The 24,847-nt window shown below is 44.7% G+C and overlaps 1 protein-coding gene across 3 annotated transcripts in view; it reads left to right on the forward strand.

Annotated features, from left to right (window-relative positions):
- Traf3 (TNF receptor associated factor 3) overlaps nt 1-24,847 on the forward strand; it is an 86,147-nt gene that overhangs the window by 30,423 nt on the left and 30,877 nt on the right. Inside the window, exons 1-3 of one of the 3 annotated variants that reach the window (XM_048362418.1) lie at nt 8,529-8,549; nt 11,608-11,737; nt 16,757-16,878. The gene's annotated coding sequence lies outside the window, so the exon portion shown is untranslated. Of the gene's footprint in view, nt 1-8,528; nt 8,550-11,607; nt 11,738-16,756; nt 16,879-24,847 lie in introns of those variants that run through there. The other 2 variants (XM_048362417.1, XM_048362419.1) reach the window with 2 other exon arrangements.

Genomic DNA, 24,847 nt, shown 5'->3' on the forward strand with positions numbered 1-24,847 from the left:
TTTTTGTTGTGTTTTAAATATAATTTTATTGTTACTAGGTGTTTTACAGAGGGCTTACCATTTCATAAGTCAGGTATTGAGTACATTTTTTTTTTTTTTTGGTGGACAGTGTCCCGTCTTCCTCTGCTGTCCCCCTGTTGCCCCTCCCCTCCCTTCCCACAAGCTACATAGCTAGTTCCACGTAGTGTATACTTGTGTGGAAATACTATGAGGAATAGTATGACAGCATTTGTTCACCCTTCCTCTCTCCCTCTCTGTGCCCACCCCTTCCCCACAAGAAGGGAAACACGAAAACCAGAAACAAACACCATCACTACAACCAACAAAAATAACCACCAATAAAAAATCATTTCCATTTTTCTGGAATTCATTTCAGTAGTATTTTCAGTGTTTAAAGAAGTCACCGTTTGGGCTCCTCCTCTTCGGGTACCCTCCTTTAGTCTCACTGTGGGTGAATGCCCATCCTGCATAGGTTTTGCATGATTTGTTCTAGGCCCATCCATTTCACTGCAAATGACATAATCTTATTCTTCCTAATGGATGAGGAAAATTGCATTGCATACAGGTATCACATTTTATTGATCCAGTCACCTATTGTAGGGCATCTGGCTGTTTCCACAACTTGGCTACTGTGAATAGTGCAGCAATGAACATGGATGTACAAGTGTCTTTACTGTATACTGACTTGTAATGATCTAGGTAGATGCCCAAGAAGTGGTGTGGCCTTTGTATATCATCTTTATAATAACAATAGAAAATTTAAAAAATGATACTATACCGACTAACCACACAGAAAAGACTGAAATTGTATCCCTGTCTCATATCATATATGCAAGTTCATAGACAATGAACCAAAGGCCTAAAAAACTCTGAAATGAGCATATAGATAAGAATCTTCATCACCTTGTATTAGGTAGTGGTTTCTTACCAAAAGCATAGACTGCCCTGCATGGAGAAATAGGTTAGATGTCATAAAATTACAATTGTCTGGTCTGGGAATGTGGCTTAGTGATAGAGTGTTTGCCTAGCATACATGAAGCCCTGAGTTTAATTCCTCAGTACCACATACAGAGAAAAAAAAAAAGTTTCAGATTTTATTTAAAAGAAATACAGGGAATAGTGTCTTGCAATGGATAGTTAAGAATAGCATTTGCACTGCAAGTTCTTACTTTGAGATATTCTGGGTTTTAAAATGAGTAATAATACCAAGACAGGGAGGCATCACCAAGTGGTTTTATAGTTAATATTTCCAAATGGTTTATTTAATGCGGTCAAAAAGAGACTCCCTCTTGTGCTTTACAGTTACTCTCTTCTGGGAACCAACTTGTAAAGTAAAAAATGTCTGATGAAGCCGGATGCCGGTAGCTCAGGACTGTAATTTTCACTGCACAGGAGGCTGAGATCTGAGGATGGTGATTTGAAGCCAGCCTGGTCAGGAAAGTCTGTGAGACTTATCTCCAATAAACTATCCCCCAAAAGCCAAAAGTGGAGCTTTGGCTCAAGTTGTAGTGTGCTAGATAGATAGCCTTGAGTAAAAAGAAGCTCAGGGATTGCATCCAGGAGTTCAAAGCCCAGGACTGGCACACACGTAAAAATCCTAAACCAGGGACTGGGGATATAGCCTAGTGGCAAGAGTGCTTGCCTCATATACTTGAAGACCTGGGTTCGATTCCCCAGCACCACATATACAGAAAACGGCCAGAAGTGGCGCTGTGACTCAAGTGGTAAAGTGCTAGCCTTGAGCAAAAAGAAGCCAGGGACAGTGCTCAGGCCCTGAGTCTAAGGCCCAGGACTGGCAAAAAAAAAAAAAAAAAAAAAATCCTAAACCAAAAAAAATCCCTGATGATTTTGTTTAGAGTTGGAATGCTTGACTTCTTAAATCTATCAATACACATTGATAAGTTATATAGTTTAGAATATGTACATCTGTATAATGTGTATAGCATGTTAGTCTACAAGTATAGTCTTTAGAAGATAGGCCTTTTTCTAAAAGCCATAAAAGAAAAGTCTTAACATGTTTGAATTCTTTACATATCTTCTTGTACTGGGATTTACAAAAACACTGAATATAGCATGTGGAAAAATCCTAAGTGGATTGCAACATTGTAAGGTGTTCTACAGAAATGTGGTTTTTTTAAACAATGAAACACAATAGGGTTCATTAGCACATTAGATGGTATTGTAAATTTGGAGACACTATTTTACCATGCAGCTGTTTACAAAACCTCTGTAAACTTTGTAGTAACATAGAATCTAATTACTTTTTTTTTTTTTTTTTATGGCCAGTCCTGGGCTTGGACTCAGGGCCTGAGCATTGTCCCTGGCTTCTTTTTGCTCAAGGCTAGCACTCTGCCACCTGAGCCACAGCGCCACCTCTGGCCTTTTCTATATATGTGGTGCTGGGGAATTGAACCCAGGGCTTCATGTGTACGAGGCAAGCACTCTTGCATTAGGCCATATTCCCAGCTCCATGTCCCTGAGCTTTTGCTCAAGGCTAGCACTCTACCACTTGAGCAGCAACTTCACTTCTGGCCTTTTCCTTTTATGTGGTACTGAGAAATTGAACCCAGGGCTTCGTGCATGCTAGGCAAGCACTCTTGCCACTAAGCCACATTCCCAGTCTGAATCTAATTACTTATATTGCCGACATGCAGATTTTCTTTATTTAGTATTTGAACTATGACTTTATCAACCTGAGTGATTAAAAATGGTGGCATTAAAAGCTGTGATCAGCCAGACCAAAAGTGTGTTTATACCTAAACTTGTTTCTTGTTTTCATTTTGATTCACTTAACAGAGGCATGATCACATTTGTAATTTCTGGTAATTTAATGAGAACATACTGAACTTTGTAGTCATAATAGATTTTCCCATTATGTAAAACATTTTGCACACTGGCTGAGTCATTGTGAATTGTGAGTAGATGTGCTTCTCTTCCTGTGGAAGAGATGTGACTTTGTGATGACAATATCAGCCAATTATCGAATTCTGCTCTGGTCACCCCCCGTTGATCTAGGTACTTTCTGTGAGTCAGATTGTTGAAAACTTCTAGGTAGAGAGAGGGCCAGGTGGGAACTTAAGTTCAGAGAATGTGGTTTTGCTGCCATTGGTTGTTCATTTTATGCACAGGTTTATTTTTGTTCTTGTGAGCTTTATGGAGAATTAATTTCTTTTAAACCTCGAAGCTCAGATATTCTTCTGGGTCTTAAAAATGTAGATGCTTGGGGCTGGGAATATGTCCTAGTGGTAGAGTGCTTGCCTCCCATGCATGAAGCCCTGGGTTCGATTCCCTAGCACCGCATATACCAAAAACGGCCAGAAGTGGCGCTGTGGCTCAGGTGGCAGAGTGCTAGCCTTGAGCCAAAAGAAGCCAGGGACAGTGCTCAGGTCCTGAGTCCAAGCCCAGGACTGGCCAAAAAAAAAAAAGCAGATGCTCATGTTTCTCTGCTTTCCTTTCCCCTTTCTCTTTCTGTTTTCAGTACTGGGGATTGCACATCTGCTAGGCAGGCACTCTACCACTTGTGCCACACTCCTAGGCCTTGTGTTTTTAGTTAGTTTTGTTTTGTTTTCCTAGAACCTTGCTAATTTTGCTGGGACTGACTTGGGACCACAGTCCTTATACATAACTCTATCCTCTGAGTAGCTGGGATTATAGGTGTGACCTAAGTAAAACAGGCATGATGTTTCCAAGGTTTATCAGTGTTGTGGTAGTCAGTCAGTGTTTAACACAGGTTGTTGTTAATGTCAGCTAGTATTCCACTGTATGGACACTTTGAGGTACTCACCAGTCCTGTTCATAAACATTGGCGTTGTGGCTTTTTGGCTGCTATGAGTCAAGTTACTGAGAACATTCATTCATTCACCTACTAGTGTTTCTATGAATATAATGCATACGTATATACCTATACACACATATACATATGCGCTTACATACATATATGTCATTTTGATGCTCCTTTTAGTTACTGTTCTGATTCCCATTTATATGTGTGAAGAGGCCATGCTGCTTGTAATTGGGGCTTGTTTGACCTATCTGGATCACGCAGTGGCTTTCTTTTTTATGCTTGAAGCCTCTGGGACCCACTGTTGCTCAAGGAAGCAAAATTACATTGCCCTTATTTCCTGAAACCGAATCAAATCTGATGGTCATGAAATGGTCCTATCAAATAAAGTATCCTGTTAGATTTTGGGGAAAAAATTAAGAATATATATTCTAGTCAACTAAATTTTGCCTGTGTTTTAGTGTACATTTTGTTCTTTTTTTTTCTTTTCCTATTTCTTCTTGGGGACATCCTTTGTTCTTCAGCTCCAACAATGCTAAGAGTGACTAGAAATTATTATGTGTTTTCCCTTCAGAAGGTGTTCCACTTGCTCCTTTAGTATTTTTTCATATTAATTTAGATACTAGGTATTTTTTGTTTGTTTGTTTTGTTTTTACCAGTCCTGGGGCCTGAACTCAGGGCCTGAGCACTGTCCCTGGCTTCTTTTTGCTCAAGGCTAGCACTCTGCCACTTGAGCCACAGCGCCACTTCTGGCCGTTTTCTGTATATGTGATGCTGGGGAATCGAACCCAGGGCCTCATGTATACGAGGCAAGCACTCTTGCCACTAGGCCATATTCCCAGCCCCTCTGAGCTTCTTTTTGTTTAAGCCTAGCACTCTGCCATTTGAGCCACAACACTACTTCTAGCCTTTTCTGTTTATGTGGTACTGAGGAATGGAACCCAGAGTTTCTTGCATGCCAGGCAAGTACTCTACCACTAAGCCACATTCCAGCCCTGGGTTGTATTTTTGAAGTGGTAATAAGCACCTTAGGATAGTAGTGGTGTTCTTGAGCATTTTGTTATGTATCCTAGTGAAACCTATGGAGATGCTTTCATAATTATATCCAATCTATGTAAGTGTCCATTAATAATATTAGCTAATTTGTCTTAATTAGATTATTAATTTTTGTTCCTGCTATTTAATAAAGGGGCAGGTTTGCCATGATTACTCCAATTAATAGTGAGAGTCCTTTAGCTCTCACCATATATTTAAAGTGAGTTAAAATTGGAAAAATTAAGCTGGGCGTCAGTGGTTCACACCTATAATCCTAGCTACTGAGGAGGCTGAGATCTGAGGATCATAGTTAAAGGTCAGCCTGCGCAGGAAAGTCTGTGAGACTCTTATCTCCATTTATCCACCAGAAAACTAGAAATGGCTCTCTGGCTCAAGTGTTAGAATGCTAGCCTTGAGCTGAAGAGCTCAGGGACAGTGCCCAGGCCCAGAGTTCAAGTCCCAAGACCACCCCCCAAAAAAAAAAAAAAAAGATTGGAAAGATTACTGAATGCTTTGTGCTACATTTTGTAAATGTTTGTGCAATTTTCTGTCGGTCATGGGGCTTGAACTCTAGGCCTAGGCACTGTCCCTGAGCTCTTTGGCGCTACCACTTTGAGCCACAGCTCAACTTCCTGTGCAAACCTTTTGAGGTATCCTGGTCTTTCAGGAGAGTTTCACAGCCCTTAGCTTAGCTGAAAATCAAATCAGCCCTGTAAGATTTGTAGTGTAGGTTCCTGGAATTCTAAGGGTGTGATTGGTTGGAGGAGTCAGAGGGGAAGGACCCTCTCGGCTGGAACGCTGTTTCTCTCTTGCCCCCTCCCCATCTGTAGAGAAGAGGGAGCTGAAGCTGCCTTCACAGTGTAAGGTTCTGGCTCTTGCCCGCTGAGCTTCCCCGTGGTTGGCCCTCATAGAGTCAGGCTGATAGGTGGTTTGGAGGAGGAGGACTGCATGGTGAACTCCTCCTCTGTTCCTCAGGCACTGGCCCTGGGAGGCTGCTTGTGTTCTCTTCAGGCCTCTCCACCTGCAGGCGCTGCTCACTGGTCCAACCGTCAGCCCACCCTCTGTGTCTGTCCCAGGAGACAGAGTCTTGATGTGAGACCTGTATCTGCTTCCCCCTGGACCCAGGGGCTGGCTGCGTGGGCCCCGTGGGGAAGTCGTTGTACTGCGCGGCAGTGGCAGGAATGGACCTGCCACAGAGAGTAAGCTTTGACTCCTGACTTGAAAGGCAGGGCTCTCTCTCGTGCGAATGCCCAGAGTAGCACCGGCATGTGCCCAGCGGCATCTGATAAAAGTTCCTCTGAGGCTTTAAACTGCTCTAGTGAGTTTATGAAGCAGTGATGGGAAAAAGGAATTTCCTCATGCCACCCCTGTGTTCTTTGTCGGCTCTTTCACCACGTGCTGTGAGATTTTTCCCAGTCAGGAATTTATGCAAGGTGTGTCTACTATGGTCTGATATTCAGTCACGCATCATGAGATGATGGGGATACATTCAGAGAAGTGCATCATTAGCTGTTTTGTCATGATGGGAACATCACAGAGTACTTTGCCCAGAGGCATCAGGCAGTATAATGTTAAGGCAGTCCCTTGTTGACCAGAATGCCAATATGCAGTGTAACTACCCACTTATTCATCTTACCTTGAAGATTCAGAAGGATGAGGGTCAGAAGATTGTAGGCTTTCCTTTCAAGTTCCCATAAGCCCCCTCCGTCCCACTCCCATGACCTCTGTATTGTCTTTTTCTTTTTCCGGTCCTTGTGGCTGAAGCCTTTGCAGCTGCCCCTGAATGCAGAAGATGGCCAGTAGGGGGTGGCTTATGGAGGCAGAGCCTGGGTTTGGGTCCCGGCTCCTCTACTTCGATTGTGACTTAGCTCCCCTGTGCCTCGCCCTCCCTCTCTAGTCAGTTTGGAGATGGTGCTGGTGGTGAGGGCTGGTTCGGAGTGGCTGCCTACTTGTGTCTTCCGTGGACACAACCACAGCCCGCAGTAGTGCCTTACACATGCAGGTACAAAATTGACTGTTAGTACAGCTGATTGACGGGTCAGAGCAGGGTGATGACTCTGGGGATGACAGGAGCCCAGAGCCAGGGGCCTTGTGGCTCGGGATGGGAAGTGTGAAGATTCCCTGGAGGGGAGGATTCCGGAGCATCGGGTGTCACGTGGCGTTAGTGGATGGGGACAGCCAAGAAGGGTGTTCTCACGTAGAGCACAGCGCCATGCCTGCAGGTCTGCTACTGGCCACCTCAAGTTAGTGTGATGAAGGAATGTTTGCTCATCCATTTCTGGTGCTCCATCATGGTCAGTGCGGGCACTAGGTCCAGTAGAGAGGCAGTGTGAACAGGAAGTGGATCCCTGCCAGGAATCAGTCACCAGGATCACCGGAAGCCAGGCTGCTGTCCTCTGCTGAGGGCAGTGTGGTGGGATCGCTGGCACACGCTGCTGCCACCTTCAGATTCTGCACCTCCTTCCAATCCCCTCGTGCCTCGGGCATGCGTGTGGCTCAGGGGTGTGTCGGTTGTGAGCGTGCAGAGCTGCTGTGAGGTCTGGACGGCTCATGCCCCAGACAGTCAGAAGAGAGCCTGTGCACGATTGCCGAGGATCCACTGGTACACCCTGAAAAGGATGCTTTCCCTCCTCCTCCCCTTTCCCAGCCCCATGGAAAGGACATGAATATCCTTTCACACCCACCAGGGCTCCTTCCTTGTAGGACCTGGCTGGTCCTAACTCTTGACGGGATCCCCAGAGCGGCTGTAGCTCCCCCTCCTGTGGGATGCTGGCCCTGTCTGTAGCACTTGTCCTCACTCTTCTCCAGTTGTCTCACTAGAGGACCTGCAAACCACGAACTCACATACCTTTTTACATAGAGCAACTGGCGAGTGCTCACTGAATGAGTAAATGCATGAATGAATGAACAAATGAATGGAGGTTGTTTAGTGAATGTGTTGCTATTTCAGAAGTCTTGTTATGAATCTGATAGGTTTAATATTTCAAGTGCTCTGAGCACATAATGGTTTTTACCATACTGGGAAGGTAGCTGGGTGGCTAGGTGAAAGCTGCCTGCATCTGAGCTAGACACGCTTGCTGTGCTTGCATTTTTCCTGTATTGAAAACTGTGGTTTACTCCTGAGAGCTCTCAGCAGGGGCTGTGAAGCTGGAGTTAGGCAGATGTGCAGGGAGTGCTCAAGCATTAATGAGTATGTGTCACAATGCTCATTACATCCATTCCGGCATTCTCACCCAGTACGACCAACTGTCACAGCTGTCCTCCAGGAAAAGCGACAAACCAATCAACCTGTAGGAAACAGATTGGAAATCCAGAAATATCTGTAGGAGTTGGTAACACTTCAAAAAAGATCCTTAAAAAATCTTTGTGATTCCAGAGTCAGCTTGCTCTGCTGGGGAGTCTCTCGTCTGCGCCGTTGCCTCTAAGGTTAGTAGCTTTCAGAAAGACTGCAATGCAGCGGTTACCAAAGTCTCTGTGAATATGGAAACCGCCCGTGGTGGAGTCTTTTGCTTCCCTTCACACTGCTGCCTGGGATCTGAAGGAGGAGCCGAGGGAGGGAGGCAGCGCTGCCCTGGCCCTGCGGTTCACCAGGCAGATGCAGGCTAGCCCCTGGTGGGAGCCCTGCAGCCCCGAGGTGCTGGTGCAGGGGCCTTGCTGTGTGTTGGGTATGGCTTTGCAGTTGGTGCCCGGTAATTTTTTCCATTTCTGTGTTCAGATGGCAGATTATACAAAGGTAAGGGACTTTTAAAATCATGCATGTATTTTAAATGTTGAGGAATATTCCAGGGCAAAGAATTATGATTAAATAGGTCCCTTCTAAACCTGAGAAATAAAGCCTTATTTTTGTTATTTTAGTAATAATTGTGACATTTGAAGGATTATCTTATTTAGTGTGGACAGTGTCCTCAAAGGATTAGTAAAGGTATTCTTTGAGTAGCTCTGTTTTTTTTTCTTTGTCTTTCTGTACAGAATTGCATTTCAGTGATGGAGATATAAATTTTAATAAATTTGTTCTTTTAAACAGTGACAATTTCATTAATGTGGTGGGGAACATTTCATTTTTATAAGTTTCAGCCATATGGTAATGGGTGAGGAAGTCCAATTCCCATAGTGCTTATTGTACCTTCAGTTGAGCATTTTGTGAAGTGTGGGCCTCGGAGCTTGTCCATGGGGTACTACCTCCAGCTGGTCCTTTTTGTTTATCTAAGAGGGAGGGGAAGAGTCTGAACTCAGATTTATTTTGCTATGAATTGGTGGCCCCAAACTGTATTAAATGCATTATGGGTAGTAATTCTACATGTCCAACGCCAAAAAATACAATGTCACGGTTACCATGGCAACTGCAGGAATTTTGAAAAGCCTGTGAATGGGTTCTGAACCTTCTGGCATTTCAAGTGAGATTTTTTCCAGCTGATAGCCTGCATTCATAATTAGTGTAAATAAATTTGGTTGTTCATGGACAGCACATCCTTTCCCTTTGCTTACCAGAGCTGGCCGTTCAGCTCAGTGTTTTCTCTGGTGACATCTTGACTCTTGGTTCCTATAGCAGATTACGGTCTAGAGGTGGTTTTGAGCTTTCGGTTGGGCCTGGCATGTCTGTTCCTCCATAGGGCTGGCAGCACCCCGTGCCCACAAAGGATTGGGCAGCCCTGTGTTGCTGTGCTGTGATTCTCATGGGGCTTCCTGTCTATCTGAAGAGCTACTGTCACACAGCAGCGTCCCCAAAGCTCCAGAGACCCTGACTTTCTGGGAGGCAGCCCTGCCTGCTCATGTCTAGGATGTCATCACCATTGGTTTAGGGGGTGGAGACTCAAGTTAGAAAGAACATGGCCTAGTGAAATTCCTTGGTACAATTAATATACACTAGAAAAATGATAGAAGAGAGGCTGGGAATATGGCCTAGTGGCAAGAGTGCTTGCCTCGTTTGTATACATGAAGCCCTGGGTTCAATTCCCCAGCACCACATATATAGAAAACAGCCAGAAGTGGTGCTGTGGCTCAGGTGGCAGAGTGCTAGCCTTGAGCAAAAAGATGCCAGGGACAGTGCTCAGGCCCTGAGTCCAAGGCCCAGGCAAAAAAAAAAACACCCCACAAGCTCTTAGGTGGAGGAGGGGGTAGGTATGGGGGGGTAGTGAATATGGTCAAAGAGTTCTTATGTATTTAAGAAAAGAGAACAATGAGGGCTGGGGATATGGCCCAGTGGTAGAGTGCTTGCCTCGTATACATGAAGCCCTAGGTTCGATTCCCCAGCACCACATATATAGGAAACAGTTGGTGCTGTGGCTCAAGTGGTAGAGTGCTAGCCTTGAGCAAAAAGAAGCCAGGGATGGTGCTCAGTCCGAGTTCAAGCCCCAGGACTGGCAAACAAACAAAAAAAATTCTGTGAAAAGAGAACAATGAAACCATTGAAATTATTTTAAGAAGGTGGTGGATAAGGGAGAGTGATAGCAGAGGTACAGTTAATAGGGTACGTTGTATGCATGGATGGAAATGTCACAATGAACTTCCCTTTGTACAATTAATGTATGCTGATAGAAAAAAGTCTTTAAAAATAGGTTCAAAACACCAAACTTAAGCCAGGCACTGGTGGCTCATGCCTGTAATCCTAGCTACTCAGGAGGCTGAATCTGAGGATTGTGTTTCGAAGCCAGCTCAGGCAGGAAAGTCCATGAGATTCTCGGGAGGCTGAGAACTGAATGAGGATCATGGTTTGAAGCCAGCCAGGGCACAGAAATCTGTGAGATTATTATCTCCAATTAACCACCAAAAAGCCAGAAGTGGTGCTGTGTGTCAAGTGGTAGCATGCTAGTTTTAAGCCAGAACTCTCAGGGACAGTGCCCATACCCTGAGTTCAAGACCCAGGACTGACACATGCACACACACACACACAGAAACACAAATACAAAAAACAAAACAAATATAATGAACAGGGCCTAGTGTTTTTATTATCAAAGGACTGTTTTCTGTTTGTTGCTTAGTTTCTTTGAAATTAGTTCCTATTGAATATTTAAACTATATTGACATTACCAAATGGAAACTTCTTTTAGAAGGCTGAGGTCAGTAACCTGGAGTTAGGAGAATGATGACTGCCAAGGTGGTGATTCCTAAGAGAGTGCTTGGCCAGTCTGGGACATTTTCACATTTATGTGGGATTCTTGCCGGTACTGGAACTTGGAACCTCAGGGCCTGGGTGCTGTCTCTGAGTTGTGTTTTTACTCAAGATTAGTGCTCTACCACTTGAGCCACAGCTCAACTGCTGGATTTTTGGTGCTTAATTGGAGATAACAGTCTCGCACACTTGCCTGCCCAAGCAGGCTTTGAACCACAGTTCTCAGATTTCAACTTCCTGATTAGCTAGAATGACAAGCATGAGCGTCTGGTGATAGTTCACTCTTTTTGTTGGTCAGTGCTCAGCTCATATAGATAGGATTGAAGGTAGGCTGGTCTTTCAGGCCTAGGCCAGGTGCTATGACTCATGCCTAAAATCATAGCGGCTTGGGAAGAGGTGATGGAGGGGATCTGGTCCGGTGAACCTAGGCAAAAAGTGAGACTTCATCCCAAATAAGCTGGGCCTGGTGGTTTGGTAGGTAGGAAGATTGAGTTCCTAGGTCAGCCCTGAGCAAAAATACAAGGTCCTATTTTTAAAATACCCAAAGCAAAGAACAGCTGGGAGTGTGACTTAAGTAAGTTGAAGCACTCCTGCCTGGCAATCGGGAGGCCCTGAATTCAAACTCTCGTCCTCTTGAAAAAAGGAAGGAATTGTTGCTTACTCCTCGCCCTTTATTTTACAGATGAAGAAACAGGCCCAAAGAAGTCATGCCGCTTGGTTAAGATCCCAAAGCACGTCAGAACCAGATTCAGGATCAGAAACCCGGCGCCTGGCTCTCTAGTCTCCTGAGGATCGCTCTCCTCACTGGCAAGGTTTGTTCTTGGCTCATTGTTTTTGGTTTTCCTTTTGTCAGAAAGAGGCCTATCATAATAGGCCTCTGACTTAGAGCTCTCTGATTTAGAATTTTGCAAACCCCAACCTTCCCTTCTTCCTTGGGTCATTTATCAAACTTTTATCAATATGCTGGAAGCACCTGTAAGAGAAAGTAAAGAACATGACCTCGGCCTTCAGGCCACATGGTGTGTGTTAGAGAGCCGTGCACACCAGCGTGTGGTCTGCCTGTTTGTAGTACTCTGTACTCTGTAGAGAAGCTGCAGTGCCCAGCAGTCCCCAGGCAAACCTGATTCACCACCTATTAAATCAAGGTCACAATACTGTACTTAGCAAAGCAGGACAACACAGTGACTGTAGATTTGCTTACAAATCTCAACTGGCTTATTATGTTAGCTTACAAATGTTTGGGATGCTAATTGATTTTCTAGCCAAATTCTGGTTAACCCTGGATCATAATTTTCCAGTGTTTAGAGAAGATTGAGATATTATTATTATTATTATTTTAAATTGGTCATGGGCTTGAACTCAGGGTCTGGGCACTGTCCCTAAGTTTTTTGCTCAAGGCTAGCACTCTACCACTTGAGCCACAGTGCTGCTCCTGGTTTTCTGGTGGTTAATTGGAAATAAAGAGTCTCATGGACATTCCGGCCTAAGCTGACTTTGATTGTTTGTTTGTTTTTGTTTTGGTTTTGGTCAGTCCTGGGCCTTGGACTCAGGGCCTGGGCACTGTCCCTGGCTTCTTTTTGCTCAAGGCTAGCACTCTGCCACTTGAGCCACAGCGCCATTTCTAGCCATTTTCTGTATATGTGGTGCTGTGGAATCGAACCCAGGGCTTCATGTATAGGATGCAAGCACTCTTGTTGCTAGGCCATATCCCCAGCCCCTAAGCTGACTTTGAACTGTGATCTTCAGAGTAGCTAGGATTACAGGCGTAAGCCACCAGCTCTGACCTGGAGTACTAGGCTTAAGCAATAAAACCCATCATAAGTAGCACCCAGGGCCTGAGTTCAAGCTCCAAAATTGGTTAAAACAAAAAGTATGTTTTTGAAAACTTTGAGATAATTTGCATATCATAAACTCCACCGTACTGGTCAAGTTACTTAGATTTTAGTATATTCATGTTGTGCAGCATCACTACCATTTCATTTAGAATATTTTCTTTGCCCTGAAATGACAGACTGTTAATTTACTCAGTGGACGAAAATGAAAATATAGCTTCACTCTACATTATGTATACTTGTAGTCCTACATGTCTTGAGCCCTCTAGGTCTAAGACAGAAAATAGCAAACTGAAGGTTGAAGGTAGCTTTGGCTGCAACATTTCTAAATCATTGGTTACATGAAGTATGGGCTCATGTGTAGGTTTAGGTAGATGTGAACTTTAAACTAGCTTTTAGCTGGTAAAGACATAAGGAAGAAAGAGGAACTTTTTACATTGTTGGAAATGTAAATTAGTCTGGCCATTTATGGAAATCAGTATTCAAGTTCCTCAGCAAATAAAACTACTCTATGATCCTGCTGTGCCGCTTCTGGGCATATATCCAAAGGAATCAAAGTCAGTAGAGATACCTGTACAACTGTGTCAACTGCCAAGCTATGGAATTAGCCTATGTTACGGATTATATATACTGTATAGTATTATTTAGCCATGAAGAAGAATGAAGTTATAACATTTATAGGAAAAATGGATAGAACTGGAGAGAGTCATGTTAAGAGAAATAGGTCAGACTCAGAAAGATAAATCTAGGAGCTCACAGCTGTAATCCTTGCTACTCAGGAGGCTGAGATCTGAAGATTGTGGTTCAAAGCCAGCCCAGGCAGAAAAGTCCGTGTGACACTTATCTCCAGTTAACCACTTAAAAACCAAAAGTGGGGGGCTGGGAATATGGCCTAGTAGTAAAGTGCTTGCCTTGCATACTTGAAGCCCTGGGTTCGATTCCTCAGCACCATATATATATAAAGCAAGAGTGGAGCTGTGGCTCAAGTGGCAGAGTGCTAGCCAAGAGCAAAACAAAGCCAGGGACAGTGCTCAAGCCATGAGTTCAAGCCCCAGGACTGGCAAAAAAAAATGGTGCTGTGACTCAAATGGTAGAGTGCTAGCCTTGAGCATGAAGAAGCTCAGAGACAGTGCCTAGGCCCTGAGTTCAAGCCCTACAACAGAAAGAAAGAGAGCAAGGGGGGGCAGGGCACAAGGAAGGGAGCGAGAAAGAGAGAAGGAAAGACAAATCTAGACTTTTGAATCTAGATCCAAAAACAAATAAAAAGATATGAACATACAAGGGGCCCTATTTGGGGGGGGACAAAAAAGGAGTGGTAAATATGATCAAAGTACATTATATGAAAATACCATATTGAAAGGGAAAAAATAGGGCTGGGAATATATAGCCCAGTGGTAGAGTGCTTGCCTGGTATACATGAAGCTCTGGGTTCGATTCCTCAGCACCACATACATAGAAAAAGCCAGAAGTGGCACTGTGGCCCAAGAGATAGAGTGCTGGCCTTGAGCAAAAAGAATCCAGGGACAGTGCTCAGGCCATGAGTTCAAGCCCCAGGACTGGCAAAAAATGAAAAAAGAAGATATATCACATCGATACAAGAAATAGCATCATGCTAACAAATTTGAAAGACACAGAAGGAGTTCTTGGGAAAATGTAACTTATTAAAAGCAGCATAAGAAATAAAAATGTGGGCTGGGAATATGGCCTAGTGGCAAGAGTGCTTGCCTCGTATACATGAGGCCCTGGGTTCGATTCCCCAGCACCCCATATACAGAAAATGGCCAGAAGTGGCGCTGTGGCTCAAGTGGCAGAGTGCTAGCCTTGAGCAAGAAGAAGCCAGGGACAGTGCTCAGGCCCTGAGTTCAAGCACCGGGACTGGCCAAAAAAAAAAAAAAAAAAGAGAGAAATAAAAATGTTATTCCTATCGCCATTAAAAACATTTAGATTAAAAGCTGGGCCTGCCAGTGCCCCAATGCTGTAGAGACTGTGAGTCAAGTTGTGAGTTTGGGGGCGGCCTAGGCTGAATAGTGAATTGCAGGGTAGTCTGGTCTGTAGAGTGAGATCATGGTTCCCCCAATTTTTTTTTCATGTCAACAGAAGTGTGAATGAAGGAATACTGGGACTGTGTGTATGCACACATGCATACATACCTGTATCCATATGGTATTATCTTAATTGATCTAGCGAGTGTTCCTTGAGTAGAAGATTAAAGTCTGTGTTTTGGACATGCCGTTGTATCTTTCTGAAAAAATGTTAAGTGATTTGCTGACCACCCACTTAGAAAACCTGAGGTGGGCTGTGGAGATGCCTTGATTGGTAAGGCTCTTCCTCTACCTTTTTTCCAAGTTTGCTTTGACTTACAGCAAACGACTCACAGGTGGCAAGTAGCAGCACCTGCCCAGGCTGTGGGATGTTCATGTTCTTTGGGAAAGTAACATGTTCATTAATTCTGACCTGGGTTTTATGTTCAGGGAAGGCGGTCACCTCTGGCCAGGGGGCCTCTGAATGGACAAGCCCTGTGACTTCCCGGACTCAACATAGCAGTACTCTCTGAAAGCTGGTGGGCTCGCAGTGGGAAGTTATACCTGGTGGAAAATCGGTGCAGGAACCATAGGAAAAGTGAACAAATGCTTAGTCACAAAATCGGACCTCTGTGGAAGTGATTGTCAGATGAAAACTCTCATATTTACTCAATGAAATACTTAGAAAGGAAAATTAACTATAGTAGAACAGCAACAATCTTGAACCAAAGAATATACCAAGTGATTCTTCTGATAAAAAATTCTAAAGCAAATAAACAACAACAGAAACCCCAGTACATGTTAGCACTGCTCAGCTGTGTGATTAATCTGTAAGAAAACTGAGGAAAGCTTAAGGAGTAGTTTTTGAGAAAGAGGTGAAAGGGGTTGGACTAGAGAGGCGCACAGCCTTTCTAGAGTTCCGTGCTGCCCTGTGCCCCAGCCTGGGTGGCAGCTGGACTATAACAGCATAATGATGTTGCACGTGCTGTGTTTTTCTGTGTGTAATACTTTGTGATAAAAGGGACTCAGAAGGAAAAATGATTCAGGTTTTGTAGTATAAATTCTATTCAAAAAAGAATGTAAAAGCTGGGCACTGGTGGCTCACACCTGTAATCTTCCCTATTCAGGAGGCTAAAATCTGAGGATTGCAGTTCAAAGCCAGCCTAAATAGGGATGGCTGTGACACTGCTTTTTTCCATTTTAGTCACTGAAAAAAGTTAAATGGGGGTGTTGCTCAGTTGGTAAATCACCATCCTTGAGCAAAAAAGTAAATGACAGTGCATAGGCCCTGTCATTTCAAGCCCTACTACCAGCACAAAATAAAGAAAAAGAATGTAGAAAACATAGCATGTATTTCCATGCAGAGTGGTTGAAAACATTTATTTTAAACTTAATACTTTATAGAAATGTATACTTCTGAAATTCTATCTTTAGTTGTTCAAAGGAGTTGCCATTTAAGAAAGCAGTTTGTGAATACAGTGAAATTCATTTTTTTTTTTTTGCCAGTCCTGGACCTTGGACTCAGGGACTGAGCACACTATCCCTGTCTTCTTATTTTTGCTCAAGGCTAGCACTCTACCTCTTGAGCCACAGGGCCACTTCTGGCCATTTTCTGTATATGTGGTGCTGGGGAATCGAACCTGGGGCTTCATGTATACAAGGCAAGCACTCTTGCCACTAGGCCATATTCCCAGCCCTCAAATTCAATTTTTTTTGGCCAGTCCTGGGCCTTGGACTCAGGGCCTGAGCACTGTCCCTGGCTTCTTCCCGCTCAAGGCTAGCACTCTGCCACTTGAGCCACAGCGCCGCTTCTGGCCGTTTTCTGCATATGTGGTACTGGGGAATCGAACCTAGGGCCTCGTGTATCCGAGGCAGGCACTCTTGCCACTAGGCTATATCCCCAGCCCTGAAATTCAATTTTTAAAGCCTTTAAAGTTACTCATCTAAGAGATGATCAAGAACTCCTCTTACTTTCCAGGTAAGGGACGCCACTCCAGTTGAAGAGGGATAAGGTTTTCACAGCTGTGCTTCTTGCTTGTGGAGGCTTGGCTACTCCCTGGTCACCCTTCCCTCCATCTCCTTGCAGCCTGGGACACACAGGTATGCTACATAAGTTTAATTTCTTCAGCTCATTTTTTTTGCTTTGCATAAAAATAATTCCAAAGCATCCTTTCATTTTTTTGAGCATGCACTCATTTTTTAGCTAGATCAGTTTCCTTCTTCAGCAGATGTTTTGAGACTCTACTGCAGATGTGGCACTGTGTTTTGGTTTGTGTCTGCTGTTACTTTTTAACTATTTTAACCCCCATTAAGTTGTAAGAGTAGCAGACAGGACCCCTATGGTAGGGGGGGGTGATTTAATGAGTTTGGAAATTAGAATAATGGCCTGTACTTAGAGGCCAAATCTGGGAATGCCTGTTTACCATTCTAAAGAAGGATGCTTTTTTTTTTTTGCCAGTCCTGGCAACCACAACCAACAAAAGAAAAAAAAAAAGATTTTCCTGCTAGGACTGGCTTTGAACCACAATCCTCAGATCTCAGCCTCCTGAGTAGCTAGGATGACAGGTGTGAGCCAATAGCACCCAGCCTTTTTATTTTATTTTCTTGCTAGTCCTGGGGCTTCAACTCACCCTTCAACTGACCCTGGCTTCTTTGTGCTCAAGGCTAACACTCTACCACTTGAGCCACAGTGCCATTTCCAGTTATATATATGTATATGTGGTGCTGAGAATCAAACCCAGAGCTTCATGCACAGTATGCAAGCACTCTACCGCTAGGCCACATTCCCAGCCCTTGAGCTATTTTATTTATATTGTTTTTCCAGTCCTGGGGACTGAACTCCGAGCCTGAGCACTGTCCCTGGCTTCTTTTTGCTCAAGGCTAGCACACTGCCACTTGAGCCACAGCACCACTTCCAGCTTTTTCCATATATGTGGTGCTGAGGAATTGAACCCAGGGCTTCATATATACGAGGCAAGCACTCTACCACTAGGCCATATTCCCAGCCCCCTTGAGCTATTTTTGATAAGCTGAAAAATTAAATAAGTTTTTTATTTATAATCATAGTAGCACTCAGTTTTCCCAAGCACAGTCCCATTTTTGTTACTGTTGTTTAGAGGCAAGGTCTAAACAGTTGGGTGCTGATTCCCTCGAGTCTCTTCATCATTACAGTCCTTCTTCCTACCCTTGTTTTCTTTGAGTTTGTTTCTTGGAATGTTGAGACTGATTATCCTTTAGTTAGAGATTTCCCAGTCCTCCTTTGGTGGTTTGCATTGAGCACGCGTGGCTCTTCCTCTGTGTTTCCTGTGGCAGGTGGTGGATCCACAGGCCGGCTCAGCCCTCAGGACAGGCGTTTAGAGCACTGCCACGCACCTTCCTCGGGGACTCTGAGTCTGCTTCCTACTGCTCAGTGTCTGGACTCATGGTCATTAGAGGGTGCAAAAGGATGTTTGTATTTTTCCTGACCAACTGAAATACTTAAGTTATTACCCCCCAGTATTTCCTTCACTGGATATTTACTTACCCTAAGGAACAATTCAAACAGAAAACACAGGATACATAAATACCCGATTCTTCATTTGTATCAATTATCAGTAAGATGGTTCCGTATGACTACAAAAGTGACCAGTGATTGTGCTAAGTAGCGTTAAAGACTTGTGAATTGAAGTATGTTACACTTCATCCCAGTTAATCTTAGTGTTCACCTTGTGGTGCCTCAAGCCAGCCATCTCCTTGAGCTGCCTGGTTCCTGGACATGCCTGTCAGCTTGATGTTCCACACTCCTTTCCTACCTTTTCTGCCCAAGACCGAAATTGCCTGTTTCTCTAAGCGACTCTGGTTTCCTGTTGTCGGGACCTGTTGGGTGGACCTGTTGTCAGAGCTGCACACCCTTGCTCCTGAGTAGATGGCAAGACTCTCGCTATGGCCAGGAGAGGCACAGATCTGCACACAGCAAGGGCCAAACAAGGGCTCAGAACTTAAAATCCATGAGCACAGTTTCCTTGACAATGCAGGGCCTCAGGGTTCTTGTTTTCTTAGAGTTTGTAAGACCATGCTTTATCCTGTGGTAGATCAAGCTCTTTTCCAGTTGTTGGCCTGGGTGGTTTTGATCTTTGTTTCCCTCCCTCCCTCCCTGTTAACAGGGCTTTTACTAAGTGGCTATGTGCTGCCTGTTTGTTTGGAGTTGTCTAGTTTCCTCTCGCCCTCTTTCCCCCTCCCCCCACTTGGCCAGGCCCATCCCACAGTGGAACATTTGGCTTAGGAATCATGAAAGGAGTCAGTGTGTTGAAATGTTTGCATAAAGATGGGTTCCAGAAGACATCTTTACCATCAGGCATGCCTGTGTGTTTCTGAACTAACTTCTCCTGCCTCTTTAGTATTGACAGCATTTGCATGACACTTCACATTTCCCCTCTGGGCTTGATGTTGAGCTTGTTTACTTTATGTGTACTGTTTTGTCTTTTCCTGCTGGTGGGAGCCATTTTCTTTATCTGTGTTTCCCTTTTTTGGTTTTCCCCGGGCTTTCCAGTTCTAAGAACATCCTTTTGTCAGCATATATACTTTGGTTTCCATTTTCTAAGCTCTGGAATTAAAGTGTAGCCCAACTTAAATCACAGAAATAGGGAACATAGCTATGCCATTACAGAGCTGGGTGCTTTGTGTGGATAGCCAAGGCTTCTAGAGCAGCTAACTGGAAACTAAATTTTGATATCTCCCCAGAGAATTGGAGATGTCTTTCATTGAGTAAAACCTTAAAATGTAATAAATTCATACCCAAATATGTAACGAACAGTAAACAGATGGAGAAACAATTTTGCTTGAGGGAAACTCCAGAATTAGTTCCAGAATTAAGAATGCCAAGCCGGGTCCTAGGGCCATCACGCCTGTCATCCTAGCTACTCAGGAGGCAGAGATGGGAGGATCGTGGTTCAAAGCCAGCCCTTGCAAGAAAGTCTGTGAGACTCATCTCCAATTAACCTCCAGAAAACGAAGTGGTGATGTGGCTCAAGTGAAGGAGCCTAGGGACAGCACCCAGGCCCTGAGTTCAAGCCCCACAACCAACAACAACAAAAGAATTCAGGATGTGGCAGACACTGGTGGCTCACGCCTGTAACCCTAGGTATTCAGGAGGCTGAGATCTGAGGATCACAGTTTGCAGCCAGCCCTGTGAGAAAAGTCCATTAGACTCTATACCTATTTATAAGTAAGTGAAGCATATTTACGTTCATATAAAGAAATCTAACCAGAGACTTCCATAATTTTCAGTTGGTAGACAGTTGGTAGAGGTTCTAAAGATGAAGCTTTTTTTTTTTTTTCCCCCAGTCCTAGGCTGTATATGTGGTGCTGAAAATCAAACCCAGGGCTCATGCATGCTAGGCCAAGCCCTCTACCACTAAGCCACATTCCCAACCCAGGATCTCATTTTTTAATAAGGTTGGCTTGAAACTGTGGTCCTCCCAGTCTCAGCTTCCTATGTAGCTAGAATGTCAGACATGTACTACCATGCCCAGCCATTGGTTGAGAGGGAGTCTCAAGGAACTACCATCATCCTCCCAATCTCAAGGTCCCAAGTAGGTAGGATCACAGTTGTGAGCCACCAGCACTCAGCTTAACTTGCACTGTTGTAAAGCATCAGTGGCATATAGTATAATCACAGTGTGGTGCAACCACAACCTCTTTCCCATTCAAAAACATTTTCATAACCCCAAAAGGAAAGCCTTTACCCTTTAAAAAGCCTCCACTATCCCTCCCCTCAACCACTTACAACCACCAATCAGCTTTTGTCTCTGTGGATTACTTATTCTGTACCTTTTTTATGAATGGAATCATAGCCCACTTGCCTTTTTGTTCTGTTTTATTTTGTTTTGTGACAGGGTCTCACTCTGACTATCATCAGGCTGGACTTGAACTCAAGATTCTCCTGCCTCAACCTCCTAAGTACTAGGATTACAGTTGTGAGCCACTGGCATCGGGCTTCAAATGACATGACCTTTTGTATCTGGTATATTTTTCTTACCCTAATATTTTCAAGGTTCATCTATGCCTTTTAAGAAAATACAAAGCCAGCCAGAGCAAGAAAGTCCCTGAGCCACTTACCTGCAGTTAACCACCAGAAAACCAGAAGTGGTGCTGTGGCTCAAGTGGTAGAGCGCTAGCTTTGAGCTGAAGAGCCGAGAACAACACCTAGGCTCAGAGTTCAAGCCCCACAACTAACAAAAAAAGAAAGAAGAAAAAAATACCCGTAAAAAAATCATTTTTAGTCTTAGCTGATGCTACTAGACTATTGGCTTGATTTTATCCACATGAATGTAGTTATCTTGACCTAAGGGCGTTTGTCTTACAAAAATTGTCCAAGTAGCCCAAGAAATGTGGCAGGATGTGCAGAATAAACTGTTCAAAAACTGGGGACATCCTGAGAAGCGTACCGTCAATGTAGCCGCAAACATAAACGGACATAAGTTTATATTGCTGTGGCAGAACACCACATGTGGTAAGATATTTTTGAAATTCAAAATAGGCAAAAAAATTATATTGCCTAAGAAGAAATATGCTAGTAGAATTTATAAAGAGAGAGCGCTCAGGTGGTGTTTACCTTTGAGCAGACAGGAGTGGGCTGAGGCAGGATCACACACAGCGGTGGCCAGAAGCTCCTGTTTCGTATGCTCCCCGAGCATTGCACTTAATTGCTTGCATCACATAGTGCCAAATTTAGTTTTTGAAATGTAAAGAAAGATCTCATCAGAGAGGTCTTGGAGCCTACTTCTTGCCCTCCTCCAAATGGTATTTTCTGCAGCAGAGCTTGTAGAGGTAAGGTGGAAACACTAGCTGAGGAGCAACAAGCAGGGCAGCCTTTAGCAACCGAGGAGAAAGCCCAGGAGCCGAGCCTGCCCTCCTGTAACCGCAGGGGTCTCACATGGCGTGCGCATCCTTCTTCCTTCCCCTTGACTGTTCTGGGAACGCTCATCAAAAATCAATTGTGATCATACACATAGGCAACTGTTCTGGACTTCTGTTGTGAACTGTAACCGGAGCAGCATACTGGGATGCGGACACAAAGAAAGAAGTATCACACACAGAAAAAGCCAGAAGTGGCGCTGTGGCTCAAGTGGTAGAGTGCTAACCTTGTGCAAAAAGAAGCCAGGGACACTGTCCAGGCCCTGAGTTGAAGCCCCAGGACTGCCCCCCAAAAAAGGAAGAAAGAATCTTTGTTGCTACCTGTAATCCTAGCAACTCAGGAGGCTGAGCTCTGAGGATTGTGGTTCAAAGCCAGCTGGGGCAGAAAAGTCTGTGAGACTCTTATCTCCAACAAAAACTACTCAGAAAAAGCTGGAAGGAGCATTGTGGCTTAAGTGGTAGAGCACTAGCCTTAAAGACAAAGAGGCTTAGGTTAGGGACAGTGCCCAAGCCCTAAGTTCAAGCCCCAGGACTGGAGGGGGAACGCAGGGGAAGCCTTTGTTTAGCTGGGCACTGGTGGCTCACACCTGTAATATTCTAGCAACTCTGGAGGCTGAGATCTGAGGATCGCAATTCAAAGCCAGCCCAGGCAGGAAAGTCCCAGAGACTCTTATCTCTAATAAACTACAGAGACAAACAAAACAAAAACCAGCAGTGGAGTTATGTCTCTCAAGTGGTAGGGCGCCAGCCTTGAGCAAAAGAAGCTCAGGGACAGCATCAAGGCCCCAAGTTCAAACCCTAGGGATTGGCATAAAAAAAAAGAATCTTCGTTTAAATTTTAAATTGAGACATAATTAACATGTCTTAAAATCCATTCGTTTAGAGTATACAAGTTGGTGGTTTTTAGTCTATTTACCAAGTAGTACAGCTGTCACCCCTGAGTGATTCCAGAACATTCTTTCCTTCTCAGTAAGAAACCCCACACCTCTTAGCTGTTGCCCTCGCTGTTCCCTTCAGCCCCGAGCCTGCCAGGCACCCCTTTGCCGTGCGTGTCTGTCTCTGCCTGCCTAGGAATGTGTGGAGATGGCTTTCAAGTGCTGTCTCCTCAGACCGTGTCCATGCTCAGCAGAGGAGAGCTGATGTTTTCCTATGCCCGCAGTCCGCTTCCCTCCTTCCTGAAGACTTTCCCCTGACAGCAGCTGAGCTTGGGAATGGCCCGTGTCAGGGTGCCAGGTTAGGGCTGTCAGCGGCCCCTCAAGGCCCACCAACAGAGGCGTCTTTGTGGGAGCCCTGCACTCCGGGCGAGTCGCGCCACGTGCCTCGGCTTCGGGCTTTCCTGTGCCATGGGGATGGGGGCCACTCTGAGGCTGCTCATGGATGCCCTTGGAATACCATTTGCATCTGTTCCATTTTCCTCAGTAGTCTATGGAAACAAAGACATTAGATTGTCATCTTTACTTGCTTAAGTAGAGTATGACATGCTGCTACAAAAGGAACACCTGTCACAACACCTACCATTAGCCCAGCCCTTAAATTGTCCCTTTCAGACTAGAAGTGTCAACTCAGAGGGGGCACCGGGTGGAGGGACAAATAGTAAACAATGCAGCAGTGGTACTCAGTAGGCATCATGTTGACAATGAACTACATAACTGGGTGTGGCAGGAGAGAGCGAGGGAAGGGATGACATTGCCCCGAAGGACATGAACGCATTACCCAACTTAGGTAACTGTAACCCTCTGTATACCACCTTTATAATAACAATAAAAAGTAAATGTGAATTCATCTTCCAGGAGCCAGTGTTTCTCATCACTAACTCTTTACTGATCACAAAGCTTCCCAGGCACTATAGAGTAAAATAGCAAATGGTTGTAGTAAGTAGCTTCTAATCCTGGCAGGACTTTTCAGGGCATAAAGCTGAAAGATCAGCGCCAAAAGTTAGTTTTCTGTTCCAGGAAGGAGTAGGTTTATCAAAGAAAGAATTTGGGCTGACTCCCTGCTATCTTACCTTTCTATCTGTTTATTAACTCAGCAAATAGGTATTAAGCACTAACTTCTTGTCAGGTTCTATTCTATATACCTGGGCTTGAAAAGTCAGCAAAGCAGATCAGAATCTGAGTCCTCAAAGGCTCATGTGAGGGCTAGGAATGTGGCCTAGTGGTAGAGTGCGTGCTAGCATGCCCAGGGTTGATTCCTTAGTACCACATACATGGAAAAAGCTGGAGTTGGCTCTGTGGCTCCGTTGATAGAGTGAGGCTCAGGAACAGTGCCCAGGCCCTGAGTTCAAAAAACAAACAAAAACTTAGGTATGTTCTGCAAAATGGAGAGACACCTACGTTTGCCCTCCTCAAGGCCAGAAGTGCCTGGAGCAGGCGCAGAGCAGGATGGAGCCAGCCGGCTCCTTGGAGGAGGGGAGGCACCACAGAGTTGAGGCTCACAGGGGCGGCTAGAGCCTGTGCGGGGGACACAGAGAAGGTGGTGGCAGTCAGAGGGCTCCGGGCTGATCCTTCTAACAGCATTTGGCTGCCATCTTTATGAACCAGGTTCCAAAGGGCAGGGTTGCAAGCAGTAACTGACCTGTTGAGGTTATCTTGAAAGTTTTTATTTTTACAAACCAACAGATTCCACACGTTTCCATGACATTGCCACAAGAACATTCTGTACATTAAAGTTAATCCAAGTGTGGTCAGAATATCAGTTCTTAATCTGTCAGGTGTTCTGCTACTGGAGGTCATTTTTAGATGCCCCTAGCCATGAGGCAAACAATTCTTTTGACTGCAGAACCAGACTCAGGGCAGAAGAAGCCAGAGCTGTGCCCAGTCCACCTCCAGTACCTGGGCCTTCCCCTGGGCATCGGGGTGGGTGAAAGACTGGAGCACTGGCTGTTGGCTTCATGTTTCATACTATAGGAAGAAGGTTGAGACCTGGGGGTCTGAGGTACACCAAGTGGAAAGCCCCGCCCCCTATTTTTAGCAGTACTAAGGTTCTCAACTCAGGGCCTTGCCCTTGCTTTTCTAGCATTCTACCACTTGAGCCACACCCCTAGAATACATATTTTTAAATAACAAGTATAGATTGGGGGCTGGGAATGGGGCTTAGCTATAGAGTGCTTGCCTAGCATGCACGGAACCCTGGGTTCAATTCCTCAGCACCACATACACAGAAAAAGCCAGAAGTG

Source organism: Perognathus longimembris, chromosome 14 (genome assembly GCF_023159225.1).
Source record: "Perognathus longimembris pacificus isolate PPM17 chromosome 14, ASM2315922v1, whole genome shotgun sequence".
Taxonomy (NCBI): domain Eukaryota; kingdom Metazoa; phylum Chordata; class Mammalia; order Rodentia; family Heteromyidae; genus Perognathus; species Perognathus longimembris.